The sequence below is a fragment of the Gorilla gorilla genome, chromosome 10, assembly GCF_029281585.2.
Source record: "Gorilla gorilla gorilla isolate KB3781 chromosome 10, NHGRI_mGorGor1-v2.1_pri, whole genome shotgun sequence".
In the NCBI taxonomy this organism is placed as follows: domain Eukaryota; kingdom Metazoa; phylum Chordata; class Mammalia; order Primates; family Hominidae; genus Gorilla; species Gorilla gorilla.
The window spans coordinates 24,202,231-24,213,801 of record NC_073234.2 but is presented as its reverse complement, the minus strand read 5'-3'; the positions used below and the strand labels follow the sequence as shown (position 1 = coordinate 24,213,801).

General features: G+C 44.4%; 1 long non-coding RNA gene across 1 annotated transcript; it reads right to left on the bottom strand.

The window, feature by feature from the left end:
- Positions 1-9,986: 9,986 nt before the first annotated feature.
- On the bottom strand, positions 9,987-11,245 carry LOC129525936 (uncharacterized). Its single transcript, XR_008670509.2, has 2 exons — positions 11,062-11,245; positions 9,987-10,552 (listed from the first exon to the last, which is right to left on the bottom strand). It is a non-coding gene; the product is annotated as an uncharacterized lncRNA (long non-coding RNA).
- Between the last annotated feature and the right edge of the window lie 326 nt (positions 11,246-11,571).

Below are 11,571 nucleotides of genomic sequence, written 5' to 3'. Positions count from 1 at the left end.
CCCCACCTCCCTCCCAGACAGGGCGGCTGGCCGGGCGGGGGGCTGACCCCCCACTTCCCTCCCGGACAGGGCGGCTGGAAGATGATCTTTTTTATCTGGTTTTTAAAGTTCCATTAGTGACAGTTTGAAAATTCTAATGGATCTTAGGAACCCCACAAAATTATTCTAAAGTTAATCTGATAGAAGAAACATGTAGAACACAAAAAAAAATTCTGTAACAGAAGACCAATGATGGGGCTTACCTTTTAGTTACTTGGCCTCCTCATTTCTGTGTTTCTCCTCTACCTCAGCTGGGACTCCGTTGGTCACACACTTGCATTGTTACCAATTGTAACTACTTTGCTTTCAAAATAGTTAATCCATCCTGTGTCTGACAATAACATACTTTTTTTTTTTTTTTTTGAGACGGAGTCTTGCTCTGTTTCCCAGGCAGGAGTGCAGTGGCATGATCTTGGCTCACTGCAACCTCCACTTCCTGGGTTCAAGTGATTCTCCTGCCTCAGCCGCCCGAGTAGCTGGGATTACAGGTGTGTGCCATTGTGCCTGGCTAATGTTTTGTATTTTTAGTAGAGACGGAGTTTCACCATGTTAGCCAGGATGGTCTTGAACTCCTGACCTCGTGATCTGCCCAGCTCGACCTCCCAAAATGTTGGGATTACAGTTGTGAGACGCCATGCCCAGCCTCTAATAACATACTATTCTTTAGCTTGTTTGTTTAAGCACACACACTCCACTTATTTGATGACCTTATCAAGATGGCTGCTTCATTACCTTTCTGGCTTTTCCCAACCCACCTTTCTCCATTTTCCTTCTTATCCAGCTCAGAGACTCCTTCCTACCCGAAGCTGCTTTCCTGTCAGTCTTTGCATTGATTCCACCTGCCAAAATTCTAAACCTGGTTAGCCCTAACCATCAGTATTCTCCATGCCTGCACCTGAGCAGCTGAGCACTAGAGACAGTCAAACAATAGATCAGAGACTATAAAATTATAACCACTATAGGCTCACTCCTGTAATCCTAACACTTTGGAAGCCAAGACAGGGGGATTGCTTGAGGATAGGAGTTTGAGACCAGCCTGGACAACAACAACAACAAAAAATTAGCCAGGTGCATGCCTGTGGCCCCATCTACTTGGGAGCTGAGGCAAGAGGATCCCTTGAGGGGTTGAGGCTGCAGTGAGCTATGATTGCATCACTGCACTCCACCCTGGGCAACAGAGTGAGATCCATCTCTTAAAAAAAAATACAAACTATGACCACTATAAACTTATAACCAAAATTCCAAATGGGCTCTTATAACTCTACAGTATAGTAAATCTGCTCAGGCCAGGTGCAGTAATCTCAGCACTTTGGGAGGCCAAGGCAGGTGGATCACTTGAGGTTAGGGGTTTGAGACCAGCCTGGCCAATATGGTGAAACTCCGTCTTTGCTAAAAATGCAAAAATTAGCTGGGCGTGTGCCTGTAATCCCAGCTACTCGGGAGGCTGAAGAAGGAGAATCGCTTGAACCCAGCAGGCAGAGTTTGCAGTGAGCTGAGATTGCACCACTGGACTCCAGCCTGGACGACAGAGCAAGGCTCTGTCTCAAACAAACAAACAAACAAACAAACAAACAAAATCTGCTCTATTTATCTTGTCAACTCACGATCCCCGCCCCAAGTAGCTGGAGATGGAGATGAATAAGTGTATTTATTTATTTATTATTCGTTTATTTATTTTGAGACAGGGTTTGTTCTGTCATCCAGTTGTCATCCAGTGGCATGATCAGGGGTCACTGCAGCCTCAAACTCTGGGGCTCAAGTGATCCTCTCACCTCAGGATCTCAAGTAGCTGAGACTACAGGCATACGCCACCACAGTTGGCTAATTTTTAAAAAATTTTTTGTAGAGACAGAGTCTCACTATGTTATCCAGGCTAGTGGTCTCAAATTCCCAGGCTCAAGTGATCCTTCCAAGGCTGGTCTGGAACTTCTAGATTCAAGCAATCCTCCGGGATTACGGGAATGAGCCATTGTGCCTGGCTGACAACTTCTTAAAGTTTCTTTTTTTTCTTTTGAGATGGAGTCTAGCTTTGTCACCCAGGCTGGAGTGCAGTGGTGCGATCTCGGCTCACTGCAACCTCTGCCTCTCAGACTCAAGCGATTCTTCTGCCTCAGCCTCCCGAGTAGCTGGTGTTACAGGCATGCACCACCACACCCGACTAATTTTTTTGTATTTTTAGTAGAGATGGAGTTTCACTATGTTGGCCAGGCTGGTCTCGAACTCCTGACCACAAGTGATCCACTTGCCTCAGCCTCACAAAGTGCTGGAATTACTGGAGTGAGCCAACTGTAATCCCATTCTTCTCCTGCAACCCCTATGTTCAATTCATTATCTTCCCTACTTTTACATCCTAATAACTCTCTGGATTCCATCCCCTTCTCTGTATATCTACTATCTTACCCTGATATCATTTCTTGCCTGTCCTACAGTGGAGGAAAGGCAGGATGTGAAAAGAAGAGTGAGATTTCTAGGCATCTGTTCTTTGGTTTGAGTGACTGGGTAAATACTGGAGTCATTTTACAAAATCAAGAATATCTCCTTTTAGGCTGGGCGCGGTGGCACTCGCCTTTAATCCCAGCACTTTGGGGGGCCAAGGTGGGTGGATCACTTGAGGCTAGGAGTTCAAGACCAGCTCAGCCAACATGGAGAAACCCTGTCTCTACTAAAAATGCAAAAATTAGCTGGGTGTGGTGGTGCACCCCTGTAGTCCCAGCTACTAGGAGGCTGGAATTACAGGAGTGAGCCACCTGTAATCCGAGAATCGCTTGAACCGGGGAGGTGGAGGTTGCAGTGAGCCGAGATCACACTACTGCACTCCAGCCTGGGAGACACAGCAAGGTTCTCTCTCTCTCTCTCACAAAAAAAAAAAAAAAAAAAAGAATATCTACTTTTTAAAAACTGAGTTTGAATTGCTTCTGCCTTCATGCTTGCAGGTGTTTTGCAGGGAATTCAATATAATTTTCTTAGGAGAGAGGCCTAATGAAACATGCAGATTTAGAAGATGTCAACATAAAGGTGGTTGGAATATAGAGGTATATATGAGAATTCCTATTGCAAGTGTATATTATGAGATAAAGCCACAGATACACTCTAGAGAATACCATCATTTAAAGACAAGTAGAGGAAAAGCAAGCATAAAGAAATTGAGGAAGAATAGTCAGGGTTAAGTTGTTTCCACTGTCTCTAGACAACCAGGGAGTGGCCCTTCCCACAGGAAACCAAGGTTACCTGCTATTGTTACTGTGTGTGTGTTTTTTTTTTTAATGGCTATCTTCTTCTAAGGAGGTTGCATGAATATTTAAGCAAATACTTGATGTGTGATGACACACAAGTATCCTATGGAGAGGCCTACACGGCAAGGAACTGAATCCTCCTGCCCATAGCCATGTGAGTGTTCCATCTTGGAAGCAGATCCTCTGACATGAGCCCAGCTTTCAGAAGAGCAAACCCCTGCAGACAGCCTGACTGAAACCAAATGAGAGACCTGAGTACCAAGGTAACCTACTCGCAAACTCCTGATCCACAGAAACTGTGAGATAATTAACTGTGCCTTGTGTAAGCCACTAAGTGTTGGTATGATTTGTTCCACTTTAATAGATCATCAATATGACAGAGAGAAATAAGAGTTTCTGGCATTCAAGTTTCTTTCTCCTTAAGCCACATATCGTCTTGATTTGATAGTTGAGGAAATTAAAGCTCAGACAAGTTAATGTATTTGTCCAGGGTTGCAGTGTTGAAGTGACAGAAGTATGAACATTTTTAGACTTTCTGACATATAGACAGTGCTCCTTGTACCGTCTCACATTGCTTTTAATAATTCTAAATAATTCCCTTTTCATCATTTATTAAGTGATTGCTGTAGACAGGCAGGTCTTACATTAGCCATTAACATAGGTGCTGGCAATATAAAGGTGAAGAAAGCGAGTCTAGTGGATTAGTAAAAAACAGAGCTATGGAATGATGGAATACTGGAGAAATTAGCTTGATAAGAATAGTGGACATGAGGCCAGGTGAGGTGGCTCACGCCTGTAATCCCAGCTCTTTGGGAGGCCAAGGTGGGAGAATCACTTGAGGCCAGGAGTTCCAGACCAGCCTGACCAACATGGTGAAACATCAACTCTACTAAAAAAGCAAAAATTAGCCATGGCACACGCCTGTAGTCCTAGCTACTAGGTAGGCTGAAGCACAAGAATCGCTTGAACCCAGGAGGCGGAGGTTGCAGTGAGCTGAGATCATGCCACTGCACTCCAGCCTGGGCAACAGAGTGAGACCCTGTCTCAAAAAAAAAAAAAAAAAAAAAGAAGAAGAAGAAGAAGAATAGTGGACATGAGAAGAGTCAGATAACAAAACCATGGGAGCAAAGGCAACAGAATAGGTGTGTTTTGGCAAGAAAGAAATTAAAAAGATTGAGAAAATTTGTATCTACCTCAGCTATCACTCGAATCAACCCAAATTTATCCTTCCAGGATTATTATGATTGGAGGCATGGAATTATTTAACATGTTATCTATTTCAATTTTTAGGTCCTTCCTGTATTGCTTCATAACTTTATTTCTCACATAGTTTTTTTTTTTTCAAATATACTTTTCTTAGAGATGGGGTCTTGCTATGTTGCCCAGGCTGGTCCCGAACTCCTGGGCTCAAGCTATCCCTCCTCCTCAGCCTCCCAAAGTGCTGTGATTATAGACAGCCACCACACCTGGCCCTCGTATAGTTCTTATATTGCTTATCACTCATGTTTTTATGACTAATCTATAACAACTTCTCAAATCCCAAATAAATTCCCAAATTTGAATTTATTTATTCAAATTAGCAAAAAATGTTAATGTACAAATAAAACGACAGATGATAAGTAATTGGAGTATGGAGTGTGAAGGAACATATTCACATATATGACAAAACTACAGATTTTTCTTTTTTTTTTATTGAGATGGAGTCTTGCTCGCATCGCACAGGCCGGAGTGTATTGGCACGATCTCGGCCCACTGCAACCTCCACCTTCTGGGTTCAAGCGATTCTCCTTCCTCAGCCTCCTGAGTAGCTGGGATTACAGACATGTGCTACCACACCTGGCTCATTTTTGTATTTTTAGTAGAGAGGGGTTTTGCCATGTTGGCCAGGCTGGTCTTGAACTCCTGACCTCAGGTGATCCACCCACCTTGGCATCCCAAAGTGCTAGGATTACAGGTGTGAGCCACCGTGCCTGGCCAAGGTACAGATTTATATAAAATTTAGCTCTCAGCTTCTTCGAAACCAAAACATATGATAATTTTTTTTAAAAAAATGCTTTACATTGTTTTTCTTGTATAATGTAAGGAAACATATCAGCTCATGTGAGAGACTGTCTTCTAACTTTGAGGGGGATTTTTTCATATATACATTTTTTCACATATATGTATATATATACACTTGTATATCACATGTATATATATATACACATATATATATATATATATATATATACATTTTTTAGACGGAGTCTTGCTTTGTCACCCAGGATGGAGTGCAGTGGTGTGTTCTTGGCTCACTGCAACCTCACTGCAAGTGACTCTCCTGCCTCAGCCTCCTGAGTAGCTGGGATTACATGCATGCGCCACCTCACCCAGCTACTTTTTATATTTTTAGTAGAGACGGGGTTTCACCATGTTAGCCAGGCTGGTCTCTAACTCCTTACCTCAGGTGATCTGCCCACTTCAGCCTCCCTGAAGTGCTAGGATTACAGGTGTGAGCCACTGCACCCGGGCCACCCAATATAAATATTTTTGTAAGAACAATTTATAAACAATATCTGTCACAGCAGTTAAAAAATACATAATCTTCATATGGACAGCTAGCAAGTTCCCAGCTCTTTTCATGCCCCCAAAAGAGACTGCCTTATTGCCACACCAACCCAAGAAGGGCAAGCCAGAAAAATGACCGAGCCAATCTGACTCCATTATGCTGATATATTGATTCCTGGCAGATCTTGAATGCCTCAGGAGAAGAAAAAAAACCACATTAAGTTTTAGTCCCATTTCTGCCACGGTATTTTCTATCTGACCCTGGCCAAGTTGCATGTTTATTTCCTAGTTTTCTCATTATGACAGGGACGCTATGTCTCTATGTGTTCTTCTTTGCTTTCTTTCTTCTTTTTAACTTTTAATTAATATATAATAGATGAAGATGTTTTCAGGGTAAATGTGATTTTTTTGTTGTTTTTGTCTTGTTATTTTTGAGATAGGGTCTCACTCTGTTGCCAAGGCTGAAATGCAGTGGTGAGATCATAGCTCACTGCAGCCTCAAACTCCTGGACTCAAGTGATCTTCCTTTCTTGGCCTCCCAAGTAGCTAGGACCGCAGGCACATACTACCATGTCTTTTGTGGAGACGGAGTCTTGCTATATTGCCCAGGTCAGTCTCAAACTCCTGGGCTCAAGCCATCCTCCTGCCTCAGCCTCCTAAAGCGCTGGGTTACAGGCATGAGCCAACATGCCCGGCCCACATGTGATATTTTGATACAGTCATATAATGTGTAAAGATAAAACAAGGTAATTGGGATATCACCATCTTAAATAATTATTTTTTGTTTATGCTAGGAACATTTGAATTATTTTCTGCTAGCTATTTTAAAATGTACAATAGAGTATTGTTAACTATAGTCACCGGATCGATCTATCAAACACTAGATCTTATTTCTATCTAACTATATATTTGTACCCATTAATTAGCCTCTCTTCATCTCATCCTCCTTCCTACCCCTCCCAACCTCCATTAACCATCATTCTACTCTCAATCTTCATCAGAACCACTTTTTTAGCTCCCACATATGAGCAACAACATGTGATATTTGTCCTTCTGTCCTTGGCTTATTTTATGTAACATAATGACCTCCAGTTCTATCCATGTTGCTTCAATTGCAGGATTTTATTCTGTTTCATGGCTTAATAATATTCCATTGTATATGTATACTACATTTTCACTTCTCTAATTTCAAATTTTTTAATTTTTTAGAGACAGGGCCTTGCTATGTTGCCCAGGCTGGTTTCAAACTCCCGGCCTCAAGCAATTTTCTCACCTTGGCCTCCCAAACTTCTGAGATTACAGGTGTGAGCCACTGAGCCAGCCCATATACCCCATTTTCTTGATCTATTGATGGACGCTGTGTCCAAACTCCATTTTCATTTTTCCCTAGACATGCAGCTGGACTGTTTCTTAGTCTTCTTCTTAGTCTTAGTTAGTTGGAGCCGCATGACTGATTTTTGGTTAGCAGTGATGGCAGTAGCTGCTGCCATCACACTGCCTGCAGCAGGGGCTGCACACTCCAAGGAGCCCGTGGGAGCTGCGCCCCCTTCTGAGTTGAGGCCAGAGTTCCCTGGGTGTTGCTGCAGCTGCCAGAATGGTGGCTGCAGACCCAGGTCTCCTGCAGGAAGGAGCCCCACCTCCTGGGCAAGGCTGCAGCTGTCCCAACTGCCACTGTGGATCTGAGCCTCCCTGTGCTCTTGGAGGGGGCCTGGAGCAGACAGGATCTGCCCTCCCAGGTGCAGCTGCAGCTGCCCCACCCATGGCTACAGACCTGGGCCTCCTAATCCACAGAACAGGCAGGAGCTGGGGACAAGTGGGACCCCCACCCCTTCTGAGTTGGTAGGGTGGGAGCTCCCCGGATGCCTCTGCAGCCACCCTCCCAGGCACAGGGCCAGGCATCTCTGCAGCCTGCACCATCAGGCCTTGGGAAGGCCCCCCAGTCCCTGCAGGCTTCAGGGGATATGCTTCCACTGCCTGGCCTCTCTTCTCTCCCACCACCTGCTTCAATCTCGGGGTGGGGTTGCAGCTGAGCCAGGGACCATAAATGGCAGTGGGGAGGTGCACAGATTCCTGGGTGGAAGGAGGTGGTCCCCAGTAAGGCCTCTCCTTCAGGCCAGGGAAGCCTTGAAGGCTGGGGGCCCGGCTGCCAGTCCCACAGACTGGAGCGGGGACATGTGGTATCTCCTCTGGGCCCACCGATGGCCAGCCATGGACCAATCGGCAGGCACTTCCTCCCATCTGAGGTCCATAAAAGCCTAGGGCTCAGCCAGAGTAAAGTAGAGGGCAGAGAAAAGTCCTGGGCTCAGCCAGAGAAGGGCAGAGGACAGAGGACTGAGAGAGGACTGGACAACCAGCTGCAAAGAGGAGCTACCTTCTCTGTGAGAGCTTCAGAGACCTGCAGAGACATTGAATGAACTGCCTGCAGAGAGGAGTCACCCTCTCCAAGGTCTCCGCTCTGCTAAGAACAGCAGACAACGGGGCAACCAGTGGGCAGAGAGGAGCTACCCTCTTCAGAGCCTCCTCTCTGCTGAGAGCTGGACACTTGATTGGATGATCTGCCTACAGAGAGGAGCAACCCACTGTGGATTTTCTCTGAGCTGTAACACTCAGTAAAGCTCTTCTTTGTCTTGTTCACCTTCCACTTGTCTGCATAGGCAGGATTTGGCACCACTGGCAGTGACACTGTAACATTTTGGGGGCTCATCTGGGATCTGAAAAGGGTGAGTAAAAGTGGATCTACTTTCTGTCCTTTCTTTTGGAGTCTCTAAACTCCACAATAGTCAAAATGAAAGAAAAATACCAGGCTTCTGTCAACCAGTTAAAAGCAACTAGTGCAGCTGCAGAACTTAAGACATGAAGGACAGGCTTGCTGGGGAGGGACACTGTCAATCCCCCATCAACCTCAGGTGTTGGGAATGTTGGCTTTGTTCTAACCCAATTTCCCTTCATGGAGGTCTAGCCATCTCATGGGACTGGAAGGAGGTCCTGGGGCAACTGAGGGTATCTGGCCAAGGCTACACTTTGGTGTTATTCAAAGGCTCCTGGACTAACTCCAGTTCCCAACTGCCCATTAGGGTGTCCGCACTAGGACCTTCAGCCTTTCCTATTGTTCTTTTCTTTCTTTCATGGCTATCATGGTTCCTATCTCTTTTACATACGATGTTAAATGTAAAGGATGTTGTTGCAAGCCAGAGATATTACTGGGTGGAATGAGCATTTGGCTTGATCATCAAAAGTGTAAGAGTAGCACAGATGTAGCAAGGTGTGTCTTGGTATCTGTATGTAAATTTGTGGTGAAAATGTTCTTGTAATTTACTTGGTTGCCAACTTAGTGCCAAGCACCTTGAGGCACAGAAGAGAAGACTTGCCTCAGGAAGGAAGCTTTTCTGTAAACATGAGGGCAAAGGCTGTTAGGTCCCTTATGTGCAGGCCTTCTTTGCCTTGCATGTTAACCTGGATCTTTGCCAACATTGTAGGATTGATTCAGCCCTCCTAGTGGCCATCTCAGGAGAGGTTACAAGGGGCAATCCCAAGGAAATAGGGAAGCAAGCCCCAGAGATACCTCTAGGTACCTCTAGAAATCCTCATTTTAGGCAGGTGCCAGTCTCACTCCTGCCCCTACAACAGATGCCTGATGAATATGGCCCTGTTAAGATCCAGGTGCCCTTTTCTCTTCAGGATTTATTGCAAACTAAGGGGGATCTTGGCAGGCTTTCAGATGGCCCTAATAGGTATGTAGAAGCTTTCCAGAAATTAACCCAAGTAACATGGCATCCTGCCATGAGTTCAGTTGGCTATGAGAGTGCAGAGGTGAGCTCCATATTGGCTATGAGAGTGCAGAGGTGAGCTCCATATTGTCAAGGAAAAACTGGGGGATGAGTTATGCCTTGAAGAAACTAGAGACATTTGGTCCAACAAAACGAAACAACATTTTAAAAAAACTCTCCTATTTCCCCATGGCCAGCCTATTTGTGTTGATGCTTACCATTTCATAATTTCCTCATTTTGTTGTTACATGGAGTGAAGAGAACTGACATGCTGTCCAATAAACTTCCTTGTCCTCCTTATGCAAGAAAGGAAATCCTGACTTAATGCATAGCCACAGAACAAGTTAAAAGTGAAATATCTACACAAATTATTTGGAATCCTTCTGTATGAGAAAGGAGATTTGTCTATTTTCCCACATTTATTCATTTATTCATTTATTGACATCAGTATAGACTCATGGATATTTGTTTCATGGTTGGTTTGTAATCCAATGCTACATTATTTATTTTGTTGTTCAAGTTGTTCCAGCTTTGGACTGGGAGCTCTTTCGATTGGCTTCTGTTTTCTACAGCTAAAATTAGTGAAGAGATAATCTTCAGTTATTTCATTTAACCTTCAACCCAACCTTATAAAAATGTATTTTTGTTATTCTTGTTTTACAAATAAGGGAGCTGAGGTCGAGAGTTTAATTTATGCAGCTGTTGATTGGCAAAGCCAGGATTCGAATAAAAACAGTCTTTAACCAGCATGCTATGTTACTTTCTGTCAATGTCTTCATTCAAAAACCACCAGGAATACACCTGTAGTTAAACAAGTTGTGTTTTTTTTTGCAGTGAGGGAAAATGCATGTACATCTCCCCCTTTTCTGTTTTTTGCATCAGGTTTTGTTGATTGAAGAGTACAAATGTGTGCAACAACAGATTTGTCAAGTGTGGTGGTCACTGCTCGCATTCTGGCTTTGCATCCTAGAATTAGTAAATAACATAAGACAAACATGAGTATAATTAGCAACATTCTTTTTCAATCAAGGAGTGACCCACCCCCCCCCAGAAGTGGGGGTCTGTCTATCCAGGAGAAATGATCTCGCACACCCTTCCATCCTAATGTATGAATCTATTGTGAGTACACCATTTCACATTAAGCTCCAAATCGCTCTCAGATTTTTCTTTCATCTGGACAGAGCTATTAATGAGTCATGTAGTTACGCTATTCTTTATGGAGGAAAAGAATGAATAACCCCTTTTCAGAATATCCTGATAGAGAGAACTTGAAACAACAGAGAATATCAGAGAGGATATGTCTGGTTCATTCTTTTCAGCTACAAATATTTTATTCTATATCAGGATAATCATGAGCATTGAACCCTGACTTCCTGGACTCAAATCCCGGCTTCCCCAAATACTACTTTTGTGACCTTAACTAAATTATTTAATCTGTCGATGCTGCAGTTTCCTTATCTGAGTCTGCCACTTACTAGATGTGTGATTTTCAGCAAATCACTCAGTGTCTTGGAATGTTCCTCATCCTTGGGCGCTCCCCTTCGTCTTTGCAGCGCTTGCCTTCGTTGCCTGGCAACGGGACGCGACACCAGGATTGAGCGTTAAGTGCGTGCTTTGGACCAGCGCATCACTGAGGCGGTTTTGACGGTTGGGCCTTGTCAGTTGCTAGACTCACCTGGGTCCCCAGTCAGTGCCCGGCTCCTCCTCCTCAACCTCCTCGGAGCGGCACCTGCGGGGCAGGGGGAACCCCTTCCACAAACCCGGGTAGGAAAACCAAGGTGGAGCGTTGCCAGATGCAATACAGTACCACATGCGCCGTCAACTTTGAATTTCAGATAAACGAGTTACTTTTGAGTACAAACATAGTATCATACAAAGTTATTCGTTGGTTATCTGAAATTCAGGGTTACCTGGGAGTGCTGTGTTTATTTGCTGAGTCTGGCACCCCGGCCCGGGCCGCCTCCCTGTCCACTCTGGCTGGGTCT